Below are 13,726 nucleotides of genomic sequence, written 5' to 3' on the forward strand. Positions count from 1 at the left end.
ACAAAACTTCAAAAAAGGCCAGGCGAACGCACACTCCCCGTGCGGAGCGTCAAATTCCTCAAAGCAGCACAATGGATGCAGTTGAGCTCTGGCAAGGGGGCATATGCCAACCACCACCCCTGTGAGCACCTCAGCCATACCACCCTTCCTGGGTGCACTTTCCATTGCAGAACGTTCACATATAACGCTCATATCGACACAATTACACTCACAATCCATTTGAAAATAAATATTAATCTGCAGATTGATATCCATGGGGCAAAGTAGCCTGGGACTGGCCACCCATGCAGACACACAGTAGACAACAACAAAGCTATTACACTGAATCAACCAATGGGAGGCTCCCATTGCAACTCTACCTGAGTCAGATGAATACACGGCCACATCCCTCACACTTGAAGCTATCCAAAGAACCAAGCATGAATGGCCATATGCCTAGCAATCCATGCTCAACGTCAATACCTGCTAATCAGTTTTGGGGCCCATATAAGTGGAAACGTCAGTGTGCAGGTCCACACTTGACTGCTGATGAAGTCCACCTGCAAATCGAGTAGCACTAATAGACATTACCAGTAGCACCAAGAAAATAACCATATATGTGCTGTGAGGACAAGACCCAGCAACACCTAAAACCATTGCAATCACCCCTACTATGCTAGACATGCCCCTGAACCAAAATTATATTTGCGTGGAGCAGATCATTTCCATGCAGCCTATATTTTCATGGAGCAATGCAGAGGAAGTGAAATGCCCAGTCAAATGCAGGAAGTAATGCAACCAGCATCTAAGAGCAAGCTGAGTAGTGGATGCACTTTTTGGTCACTACAATGATGGAGGCGGGCACCATTCTGGCCTCTTTACCACGGAAAATAACACCCTGCAACTCTGCAGCCAGCCATTAGGAGTGAAATAATGACTGCAGCACAGGACACTACATCCACAACTGACACAGATGAAACCACTGAAGGCACCCAAACACAAAGTCCGAGGGACAGGACAAAGCCAGACTTCAGCAAGGCTGAAATAAAGATACTGGCCCGAGAAGTACAGCCAAACGCCAAGTTGCTGTAAAATAAAGGAAAACCAAACTGCAGAAGAAAACCTTCGAAGACATTCATAACTACTTCAGCTCTCAACCCAAATCCTTGGAGTGTAGCACAACATCTCGTAAAATACTTCCAGATGCACCTACCTGCAGTGTTATATGGTGATGAACAGACCACACATGTCTGTAGTCAGAGCTGATGCACAGGCTTCAAGAGAATACACCAAATGGGAAGACATTGTCACAAGTTCAGTCACACAAGAACTGGTCTCCAGAATAGCATGCCAACTCTGATGAACAGGGTTAGTCTCACTGCAGATCTCTTCAAGGGGTTTGCATGTCAATCAAATTCAAGCGTGTGGAACTGCACATCATTAGAATGGTATTGAGCCATGTGAGGTTGGTGTGTGGAGAGGAAAGGGACACTGGTGGATAGAGTCAGGCCCACCATTCACAATTTGCTTCATTCATTGCTGGATTGAGCCTGATTCAAACCTTGAGCAGGTGGTTTTTGATCATTAAGTACTTTGAGGATAATGGCATTGGAGATCCACATTAATCCGGCTTCCACAGGAAAGATTCCAGAGATTGCACTCATGCATGTCTCAACTTTATCTCATCTCTGATGCTCACCAAACTCCCTTCTGTGCAAATCCTTTTGAACCTCTCTGCCACTTCCGACATTTGTTGACCACTCCTCTCTCATCCTCACTCAGGATCTTGGGTTCTGTAAATCTGCTCTCATCTAGATCACCTCCTACCTTGAATGTTGATCCTTTAAATTGCCTAGAACTCACAAACCTCTGACCCCCAACCCTTTCACTGTCGGCCTTCCACAGGATCAATCTTGAACCTCTGCATTTTACCCTCTACAACTCTGCCCTAGGAAGCCTCATCTTATCCTTTATTTTTCACTGCCTCCTCTTTGCTGATGACACTCTAATCTTTGTCTCCTTTCCCTCCTTCATCCTGGCCATCCCTGAATGGATTACCAGCTGTCTTACTGCAATTTGTCCCTAGTTGGTTCTTTTCTGCATCATGCTGAACTCAATCCGTACCCACTGCTATGTCCTTCCGGCTTGACCTTCTTGTTTTCTCATCCGATGCTTGCAAACTTTGGGTACTTTGTATCACTACCACTGCTTCTGTTGCACAAAATAACTTGCTTAAAATTCTAAAAATGTGTCACTTTATTACTAAACATTCTAGAAAAACTAATCTCCACCCGTCGCAAACTTTACTACTGAAGCCTACTTCTTGGACATCCTCTCAACTCCTTACTCCCTCTAGACAAAGCCCTCAACTTTGCTACCCAGACTCTCTACAAACTACCCTGATCCTCCCACACATATATCTACCAACAACATGCTCAGTGACTCTCCATGTACAAAGGAGTCCAACGATTGGGTGCGCCTGGATCCCCCCTATGACCTTCTATGCACTTACACGACCCAAATGCAACGCGCTTGATGATTGTCTGTCTGTTCTCCCTTGTCATCTCCCCTTAATTGCACTGGTAAAACTGTAGAATCGCTGGCAGGCCTTTTTTCTGTGTCTCAACCGTTAAATGTATTTTAAGGATTTACTCTGCCTGTGCAGACTATTATCATCTCTGAAATTTCATGGGTTCTGAGCGACTGCTGTTTTCCCCTTGCTCCCACCCTCCTTGGGCGCTTTGAAACACTTTCACGTGTATAGGCACTAAATAAATAATACAATACAATACAATGCAAGGCTCCCTTTTCAAGCTCATACGCCTAGTGTACAGAATGATCAATGGTCCACTCCTCCCCTGCACTGATCCTCACTGTCCCATGCACCCCTGTTCCTCCTCTTGCTTCTGCTCTTTCTCTCTACTCACCCTTCAGACGAACTAGAAAGAAAGCAGTGCAAATTTAACAAGTCCTGTTTTCATATGGCCTTTTTTGAAAGAATAACATTTTTTCATTTAGTTTGCTTTGTAACTTTCAACTTCCAAGTTAATTGGTTAACACGTTCATGAGAGCTATTATGAATGAATGCCTCCGTTTTTGAGTTAACGAGTTGTTGTTTCTTAACTGCCCAAAGTTTGTAATTCCACGTTTGCAGGAGTTTCGTGGTTACAAAGGTATTCATTTGTTGATTGGGCAACCTTAAAGGTGCTTCATAGTTTCCAGACCAGACTATGCCAATAAATCATATCACGGTCGAAGGCGGATATGTTAAAACTATCACAGACCTGACAGCTTATTCACAGAGGTTAGATTTTATTTACCTCCATAACTTCTGGTTTTGTCCCCCGTATTATATTCCAACACACACTTTAGTGCATTTCGTCAATGCTTGCAGTATGCTAAGTTGCTTTAGGTCGACAGTATGGAAAGGTAAAAAAAAATGGTGTGCACTTACAAAGGTACTGGTTGATGCTGGGGAGTAAGGTATAGTTGGCTTGTACATCAATGAGTACATTTTGCCTTCAAGAATATTAAGTAGGCATTTGCAAGATTTTCAGGTACTCTCTGCTTTTGACCGATGGAAGTATCATTGCATTCCCACCATGACCATTGCTTTCTAATGTATGCAGTATAGTGGCCTCCATTGGTTAAGTCGCCTGTGTGGTAGATTATGGCTACTGTTGTGAAGGTATTCTTGCCAAGTGAACCTGTACGTGTGTGAAGGTAGTAAGTTTGCAGTCGTTTTTGGTTCCATCGGCATTGTATCTTAGGAGCATTAATATTACATATTCACTATGTGAGTGTATATGTAGCATCGAACAATTATGAGAATTGCATGACGTACACCATTTTCTATGGTTTGCATTTTGCACCAGTTGCTGAAATGGAATGGAGTCACAGGTAGGTATTGCTACATACACAAAGCATTAGTTGGGGACTTGTTCCTGAATGACATGGTTGCACAGACTGCATGTATGTTTCCACATGTAGGAAATGTGAAAGATTTCATTTATGAGTATGTTTTTCCATTCCAGTATATGTAGTAAGTAGATTACAAATGTGGGTGGATCTTCTTGTCAGTTTAAAGTGAATTTCACCATTCCAGCACTGTAGTTCAATTCTTGCCTTATTCCTGAGACACTGTATATGGTGTCAAGATTACTTACTGCATTTCTGTGAAGGACGAGCATTTGCAAACACAACTGGTCTGTGCCATTTAAATAAATGGTTTCAAGAACTGCTGGCATTTGGAATAGAACATTCATTTTTACATTTGCATAGCAATTAACACCTGTTGTATTGGAAAATTTGAATGGACAAGGTACTTCTGTGTCTGAGCACTTTGATGGAAGGGTATGTGGTTTCCTTGAAGAGGAACTTTTTTTTGTGGGTGGAGTTGGGAATGATTTGTCTTTTTTACTCCTTTTGTGTGTTCTTTTGGTAGTTGATGTAGTATGAGTTACTTTCAATTTCTTTGATGGTACTGTTGCCAAATCATTTACAACTTCTGATTGTATGAGCCTTCTCTTCAAACCTTTCAGTTTCTGAAGAATAGGATACATTTTCAGATGGCGTGTGAATAGTGCACGTAGTCTATTGTACTCTATGATGCAAGGAATGTTTGCACTGACTCCAATTGCATCAAAATTCACTAGATACAGTCCTCCCAGTGTGTGAAGCCGTGACAGTGCTATGTAACTCATGCCTTCTTTAAAGACTGTGCTGCCAATATCAATCAATGCTTGATCTAAGGTTCGACCTTGCGATTTATGAATAGTTACTGCATAAGCTAGTGACAGAGAAAACTGTTCTCTGCATTCATACATGTCTTTGAAAAGAGGGAATTGCGCTGTTGTGCATCCTATATTTTTAACTTCTGAAAGCTTGTCAAACCTGATGTTCACAAACTGAATGCTGTTGTTCCGTGGGTATATCTGGAAGCCAACAACTATACCAAGTGCTCGATTAACTAAACCTTGCTCTACATCAATGTTACGCTTTAACGTAACTCTACAGTTGACACATAATGTTAATATTTTCTCCAAACCAGCTGTGTTGGAGATAGAGTTCTCTAAGGTTTCTAGTCGTGCTATGCCTTGTTGATACATAGGTATTGTCATACCGTGTTCGTCCAATTTGTCGGTGGCATGAATTTCCACTAGTGATTGTTTTTCTTTTTTCAGCATTGTTGCATTAAATTGTGCACAGCTTGCTAGAGTTGGCATTAAGGAGATACAACTGACATTTTTCTGAGCTAATTGTTTCATGACATCAGTAGCACATGTGTTAGACCCATACAGCTCATGAATGCGTCTAATATTGAGGGTAGTCTGTGCCTCCTTTGATAGTACACCAATCTGTATGTTTTTTAAAATGTTGGCGTAGGTGAGGTCTGCAGACTGATGCATGTTTTGAGTTAGTTCTCTGTATTGGAAATGTTGCCAGAGATTTACATTCCCGATGCTTCCAAGACTTTTGCGGCACACTTTGTGTCCTATGGTTTTGCAGATAGGTTCACCTTTCACTGGTGTTAATTCAAGGAGATCTCTGAAACAATGACATGTTTTCCTCCAAAGAGTTCTTCGTAGTATGTTTTGAGGACCTCTTGCAATCTGAGCTGAGGTTGGAGACAATGCTCACCTCATCTATTAGGAGCATTTTCATGTGTTTCAAAACTTTGTGTGGCTCCATAGCAGATTCTTCTGAAAGTTTAAAGAACTCTAATTTGTTTTGGTGTTCTACTGGAAGGAGTAGCAATCAGTGTAGAGTGACTCCACCTATGTTGTAGGCAGCCAAACCTGTAGCGATGGTTACAACAGCAGAAAGACTGTTGTTTGATAATTGTTGGAGGTATTTACTGATAATTTTTATTAAGAATGTTTTACCTGACCCAGCTTCATCACTTACATACAGCAGTACACCTCTAGAAAAATGGTATGCTGCTCATTGTTTAGTTGGGATTTCAGCACTGCCAACTCTTCTGCAGATTGCTCATACTGAAGCATAGTGGTGGTTACTTCCATCATGGCTAATTCTGCCTCATTTGCTATGAGGGGTTGTCCAAGTGGTTCTTGGCTGCCTGTTACAGAACGTTCACTGCTCTTAGAAGTATCTACATTTAGTTGTGTTTGAAGTTCTTCTTTTTATTGGCATTCATTGTCCAATATTGTTTTGTAGTGTGTAAAGTTTTCATCTTTAATTGTACTTTCACTTGCATTAAAAGCATCTTCATAGGAGGTGTGGGTGGCTAATAATTCCTCTTCTTTTCTCCATGGTTTGAAAAGTTGCAGTAGAGCCATGTAATACAGTCCTTTGTGTTGACTAGTTTTTAATAACAACTTCATATGATTAATTAGGCTGCGTTTGGTAAGTTTCACCAGGCTGCCTTCACAACTTTCCACTTTGTATCTACCTTTTTCCTCATTTGGTTTAATTTTATTTTGTGAAGTTTTGGGCTATCTGGTACAGGCACAAGGCTTCTAAAGTAATACTCCTGTTCGGGTAGTATGTGTCTAATAAGTTGTTCTTCAAAATGTCTTTGCTGTTGGGATCGCTTTTGGCTATTTTTTGTATGTCTTCGTACGGTTAAAGTACTCTTTTTCTGGATGCAGCAGGCCCAAGGCTTAGCCACACTATGTTTTCAGATTTCCCATATAAGGCAGGCCGGTTAAATGGTCAGCGGCTTTGTAGCTGCCACATTCTCTATGTGGCAGAATTTTAATGCCAAAGCTGTAACATTTTTGTGCCAGAGTTTTGTCAGATGATATGTCATCCCAGAGGTCTTTGAGCTCGGTTTTCTCTGTTTTGGTTACGTAGGCTGTGACATATCATGCAACTGCAGTGGAATTGTCTGCAATGTACTGTACATCAACATTGGCATTCCATAGGAGGGCAATAATTGCATTGTAATCATTGATGTACTTTGATGCGTCGCTCCTTTTTATGCAGTTTGTGTTCTTAGGAGATTTTCCTTTCACTCTGTGTCGAACCGAAGGCATGAAGCTATTTACTTGGCCTGTTGTTGAAACTCGTCTAGGGAAACCAAAGCAGCATTTGGTGTAGTATTTGCCTCTGTTCTTATATTTGCATCGACAATACTTGCCGCACTTGTGTCTTTGGAATTACAAAATGTATGCTCATAGGTCTCTATGTGTACTTTCCAATGGGATTACGCAAGTGACATATTTGTGAATGAACTGCAAAACAGTTTAATCACTCTCCTCACCAAATTTAGGAGCATGTATAATCCACAAAAGCATGTGGATGTGTGGTGCTCCTATGGCTTGATATTCTTTTCTCCAAAAGAATTGTTCCACTTCTCTGAGCGGAGGAAGTGCTTTATTGCAAATGAAGTGCAGCATGGCAAGGAGGCGATGATGGAAGTAGCATGAAACATTTGCTGGATCAAGAGAGCAAAGCTCTTCTGGTGTTTTCATGTCTACACCTGTTTTGTTTTTGTTTTCTCTGCATAGGAAAGTGTGCAAGTCTTCCCGTGCATACTCTGCACAACTTAAAGTGACAAACCATGTGAGTGGCCCAAGGTTGCGTAGCAAACACCGTACATCTGAGTGCTGTCGGAACCAGTACTCTTTCGTACCATGCATGTTTGCCAAGAGATTTGTAATACTTGACTGTAAAACTTCGTCCTTCTCTTGCACCTTTTCAAGTAGCTGTGTAGCAGACATGTTTTGAAAATGGGAACCTGTTTTTAATGTGTGGGCAACTCCATAACATAGCGTTGCCAGTTCACTTTCAAAGAGGAGGTGGAATATGTACTCCATGTTCTGTCTAAATCGAGGGTCTTCAGAATACATTCGTAAACAGCGGTATTCTGATGCTTTTATTTGTGTCCATCTTTCATCATATCTTCCACCTTTTCCAGTCGGGAAGAGTAGACGGAAGGCTCGTGCTTCCACACTTTTCCCCCTTATACTGATTGGCGCTTCTTTAGCTTGCTGCATTTGATATGTTTCTAGTGCATCGTCTATGGTGTCTTTGGAGTGCAGTTGGTGAATTGCATAGTGGTCTAAAATATTGGAGGCTGCACTAGGATCTAGACGTTCAAATTGGCCAGTTGTTGAGGAGTCCAGAATTATTTCGGTTGTTTCTCTCAGGTTTTCTTGAATGTTTATTTCCTTGTAGTATTCATTATTTTCTTTAAGATATTGCAACGCTTCCCTAACTTTGGTTAAATCCACTAGTTGCTGTCAATTCTTTTGTTTGGTCTTTTGTAGGTACACCATTTACTAGGATAATCAAAGATTCTTGTATTTGTTTGAGATCTAATTGTAAAAAGACTACTTTACCACAAATGCCTCTCAGTAATTTGGTGGGAGGTAATTTTGTAGTTCTCGGTTGAAGTCGCATTATTGCTTGAAATGGGTGCACTGTTTGGATTATAATGCTCTCATACAAATTAAGCTGCTGTAGTGCGCTTGGCAGTGGAAATAGTTCCAAATTATTACTAATTGCCCATGAAGGCCTTTGGTTATTGTCAAGTTTTGCAGTGCAGTGTGTGCACAGTATGGAGGTGTTTGTAATTTTGTATTTGTTTTCAGTTATAAGGTACATAGCTAATTGAAACCATTGGGATTCCTCATTGCCTTCTATTTTCTGCATTATATCTATAGTTTTGGTGCTCTTTCTATAGAAAGTTCTACGACAACACACACATACTTGGTTTGGCATTTCAGCAGATGTACTTTTGAACTTTTGTATTTCTTTTCTGTATGTGTGATATAAAAAGTTGATAGCTGCACTGTTGTCAGTACTCTTGTCTGAAAATGCTGGAGTTTGTAAGTGATCTTTAGTTCCACAATATTTCCTTTGGATGTGCTCTATTTCATCGAGCACTTGTTTGACTGTACCGTGTAGGAGAATATCATTTAAATGTTGCAGTGCTAAAGCTGGACTTCTTGCATAGTACAGTTTGTAAATTAGATTTATGACTGTTGAATGGTGGGTTGCTAACATTTTGATACAGTGGAGGTGTTTTTGCAACCAGGTCCAGAAATACAGGCTAAGGAATGTCCTCGTATTTTTATTTTATTTTGTCGTTGCCTTTCACATACTGATTGAGGAATTACTGCAAAGATTTAATTAAGCATTGGCGAACATTACATATAGATTTGCAAGGCCATTTGTAGGTGAGGCGTGCTGCTTTAGTGAATGCAGAGTGACATCTAAGTTTGATGGGGATATTTCTGAAAGCAGTGTTTCCTCTTGCATAATGGTATTGTGTATCTTTTCCTACCCTCGTCTACTCCTATTTAAGGCAATTTTGTTTGTTTGTTCTTGTTTGTATGATTCTTCATTGAAGTATGGCTCTGTGTTGGTGGTGTGACTCCACTCACCTGTACAGATGTGGCCAAAGGTATCTATGCTGATATTGCGTTTGTTTCAAAGTAGTGCTTGCAATTTACCAATTAATCTTGTAAGTGGTTTCATTCTGTTCAAAATTACTATAAACAAATTCCATTTCACGATCACTGCACTGTCTACAAGAGCTTCTAGGATGACTTTTCTGCAGTAGGTTTTGAGGGTTGAGCGTGATTTCTGCCCTCTATTTATAAGGTTCTGAAGGAAATTGTTTTGTAAAATAACTTTTTTAGAATGCTTGCTTGTGGTTACAATACCATTTGTATGTGCCCTCTTAGCTGTAGTGTGTGTTGCACTGTATTTAGCAGTGTTCTTTTCATTCTCACATTTTGACTGATCAACTGATTCCTTAATGACTGATTTACCTCTTCTCCTCCAACTTTCTATTCAAGTTCAGCTTGCAGTGGATGGCTACTTTCTGTGTTATTAGGTTGCGTGGCTCTCTTTCTGCGTTGCTTTCTTCGGAGTTGCAGTTTGGTAGGCATTGTGTAGTAGGTGTTGGCAAAGAAAGGGAAGTGTGGCTGTGCACATTTTCAAATGTATATCTGTGCAATGTGCATGAGTGGGTCAATAGGAGGGTAGGCATGTAACTGGAAGTACATTGGGGACATTAACTTACTATAATGGGATTGTCATCTCTAACAATGAAGTACATACTGGTGGATTGCCACACATCTATATGCTACAATACAACAATAGTGCACCCTTCTAGTAACACATACATCAGTATGATGGTATTGTACTTACTTTGTTGTTTGCTGAGAGTACGTTTATTGCAAGCTGTATTTTGAAGTGCACACCTCAGTGGCTTTCCAGAGAGAGGTGGGTACTGCACCTGTATAAGAAGATGGTAACAAAATATGTTGGCTAATGGCATAGTGCTTACATTTGTGCAGTACATTCCTCAAAACTATAGGGGGATCTCTTGGCAGGGAGAGGAAGTGTGTGTGTATAAATTGAAGGTTTATGGTATCAATGGGCCCTTGGGAGCATAAGCATGTTTGTTAAGGGGGTAGGTGGGTGATTTGGGAGTGTACTGTATGACTTCTTATTAAACACGTTTATGTATTAGTGTAGGCCTATTTACTTTCAAAATGCAGTACTTCGCATTGTGGAAAGATGACAAAAATGTGCAGAAAGATGTACAGAGTGAAAAGCAGAATGTTTTTGTGCGTGCATTTGCATGAACTTCTCTGCATATGTATGCCTGCTATATGAGTGCAGGCATTGCTTCTGGCCTTTAATTTCCTTATGCACATTTATTAATGTTACTGTTGTAAATGCACACATACATTTTTTATTGTTTGACTACTGTTCTTATCTATGACAAAAGAAGAGAGTAACCGTTTCCATATACAAATGGGTGTTATGGCAAATGGCAACTTTGCCACCACCTACCACTGTAGGAGCCATTTAATGGTAGGTGATGTGAGAAATAACAGTACAGATTTTCAGTACGTTATGGAGATTCACTGCTAGGTACCCTGTTGATATGAACTTATTACACAGTTGCCAATGTACTGTACAAAAAGTAGTAATACCTACAAGGCATGGTGATGGGTAGTGCTGCCGATGTATATGGGTGCAGAATTTGTAGATCATTTTACTGTACTTTTCCGTGCAGGTGCTTTTGATGTACAGGACATTTGACCTCTGCGTGTTTAATGGTTGGTATGGATTGTACAATAGATGTGATAGTGTTACATGCACAATTCTTGGATGTAATTGGTGGATGCTTATGTGATCGTTTAACATTAGCCAATCAGGTAGTGCTAGTAAAAGAGTACTGGAAAGGGAAGAAGGACTGCCCCTGATTTACTGGGGCGTGGCATCACAGTATTTGGGGAAGGCGCACTTTGTACATGCTGTCCTTCTTAATGTGCTTACCATGGAAAGGGGACTACAGATTATCGATTCAGGTGTATGTCTGCTTTTCTGTTCCATGCTAGGATGTTCTTCTGTGCCCATGAGAACCTTAGTGCTTCTAGTGTAACGTTTGTCAGTGGAGTTGATATTTTTTGTCCCCCTATTGAAATTAGTCATCTGTTGCAGTATGCTCAATGTACGTTGCAGATGCTTGTGAAGTAATGTAAGAAGGAAAAGCAGAGAGCAATCTCTAACAACTACCACACAAAAGGTGTTTCTTTACACATTGCTTTACAAAAATTACAAATAAACACTTTTCACAACTATCACCAAGACGCCCATTTTCTATGATGCTTAAATTGTGTTTGTGCAGCCCCCCACACAGGGCAATATGTTCGCAAAAGCCAAGCCATTTGGAGGTGCGCATGTGCTACATCCGGGTCTTTTCAGAGTGGGTGTAATGGAAATGGGACTGTGCAGAAGTTGGAGTTGGTCAATGCAAATTCCTGGGTGCGGTGTGTAGTGACAGATTGTGCCAGAACATCTTTTTGCCAATAGGAGTTGACATGGCGGGGACGGGTGTGCCATTCAGTAGGCATACTATATGGCTTTTGGCCGACTCCTGGATACATTGGGTACAAATTTAGGCAGAACGCTGTGCACTGGCAGCACACCTTGGATTCCATAAAGTCGATGTGCACTGGTACGCAATACTTGGGATGAAGTGCCAGTTTGGTGATGCTAGTTCATCCAGTCATTATTATTGTTCATTGCAGAGGGAACAGTTTAGGCCATGTTAGTGGTATCTCACTGTAGTTTACAATGAAGGAGAGATTTAGGCAACTCATAAAAATGTTTCCAAAGTTGCACATAATCTTTTCTCCCATTGCCCACAGACAGATGTGGCTGTGTTCTTCCTTGTGTGGCCCATAAATGGAAAAAGCATGGCGCAATGTGAACAAGACTGTTTACACTTTTTTGCATGACGTTGGCATGTTCTCCTTGCACAATGAAAACATTACGTTTCCCAGTAGGAACATTTTTCGTTCATATGGAGTTCATCTGACTGATGCTGGCAATGAGCTGTTTCTGTGTAATATCCAAAATGCAGTTCAGCGCTTCCTGCAAGTCTAGCAAGCATTTTCCCTGTGGTTTTTCACCACAGCACAAAAGGCTCTTTTCAGAGCCACCACTTACTTTTCCAAATGTGTGCAATGCTTTGACGGAGTCCAGCTGCCCATTGTTGCCATCCCTGTACGCAGCGCTCATAGACTGCGCCACCACCTGCATGCTTTCATTCATCATCTATGTGCAAGGTGTCTCTGAAAAGAGCCTTTTTGTCCCCCCCCCCTTTTTTGGTTGTGTAGCAATTTTCCTGTTGTTATAAGTCACACCACAAAAGACAGCAATGGAAGGGAGATTTGCCAAAGGCTACCAACCACATGGTAAGAAATCATACGTGGAGAAGATGTGCAGAAGATGTGGGGTGCACCTCACTTGTGTAGGTAGCACTCTTTGTCATGCTCCCAGACCAAAGCTTCAAAAGCACTTTTAAAACGTTCCCCCTACACAATACCACGTCACAGTATATGTACAAATACAGTGACCTTTGAAAGGTATGGGTCTATCAGAGTGCGTATGTCCTCCAAGGCTGCTTGCGGGACGCGTTGGTCCACTGGAGTGTCCCTAGTGCTGGCAGGAGCAGATGCGGAAGATGCTGTAAAGGAAAATAACCTACTGCCTGCTTGGAAGGGGACAACCCTCCAAACAGCTGCCTGGTGGTTCGTTTTTAGGTGCCACTGCATGGAGGTGTTGCCATAGCGGTACAAGCCAGGTTTTCTGTGACTGAATACTATGTTGCACTCAGTGCATTGTACCTGGTTTGCAAGAGATTTTGGCACATCTCCAATGGTCTTAAAAAGTTTCCACACCCATGATTCACGCTAGCTGCAGGCAATGGGGATTCCTTCTACTTTATTTCTGTTTCCTTTTCAATGTCCCTCCACATTATGATGCCTTTTCCCTTGCTCAGGACCTTCAGAAGGAGGTGTTGGTGGTGAGGGTGCTCCTGAGTCAGAGGGAGAAGCAGAAGATCTGGTGGCAATTACTTGGAAAGGTACTTTGCAGGCACACAATACATGAGAAAGCAATTTCTGCACGAACCAATATGCACTGCTGGTCTTCTGTGGAAAGCCAAACAGGGATTGCAGCACACTTGTGGGGTATGCCCTTTTATAGGACTGTTGTGGAGCACGTGCCACCGGAAAGTGGGCCTAAGTCTTTGCCTACAATACCTACATGCAGAAGGAAGAATGTAGGATCGCTGTAAGGGTCCACTCTCACTGTAACACTTTTTCAAAGTGCACGGATCTGGCTTGTGTCTGCTAAATAAGGGCCCACATGCAGCGTTCTTCCGTTAATATGGCGACATTGCCATTGCTCCTCATTTGGACGCCTATCTGCAGCACGTATAGTCCCCGTAATACTTGGTGGCCATGTGCAT

The sequence above is a fragment of the Ambystoma mexicanum genome, chromosome 6p, assembly GCF_040938575.1.
Source record: "Ambystoma mexicanum isolate Mex_15411 chromosome 6p, UKY_AmexF1_1, whole genome shotgun sequence".
NCBI classification, from domain to species: Eukaryota; Metazoa; Chordata; class Amphibia; order Caudata; family Ambystomatidae; genus Ambystoma; species Ambystoma mexicanum.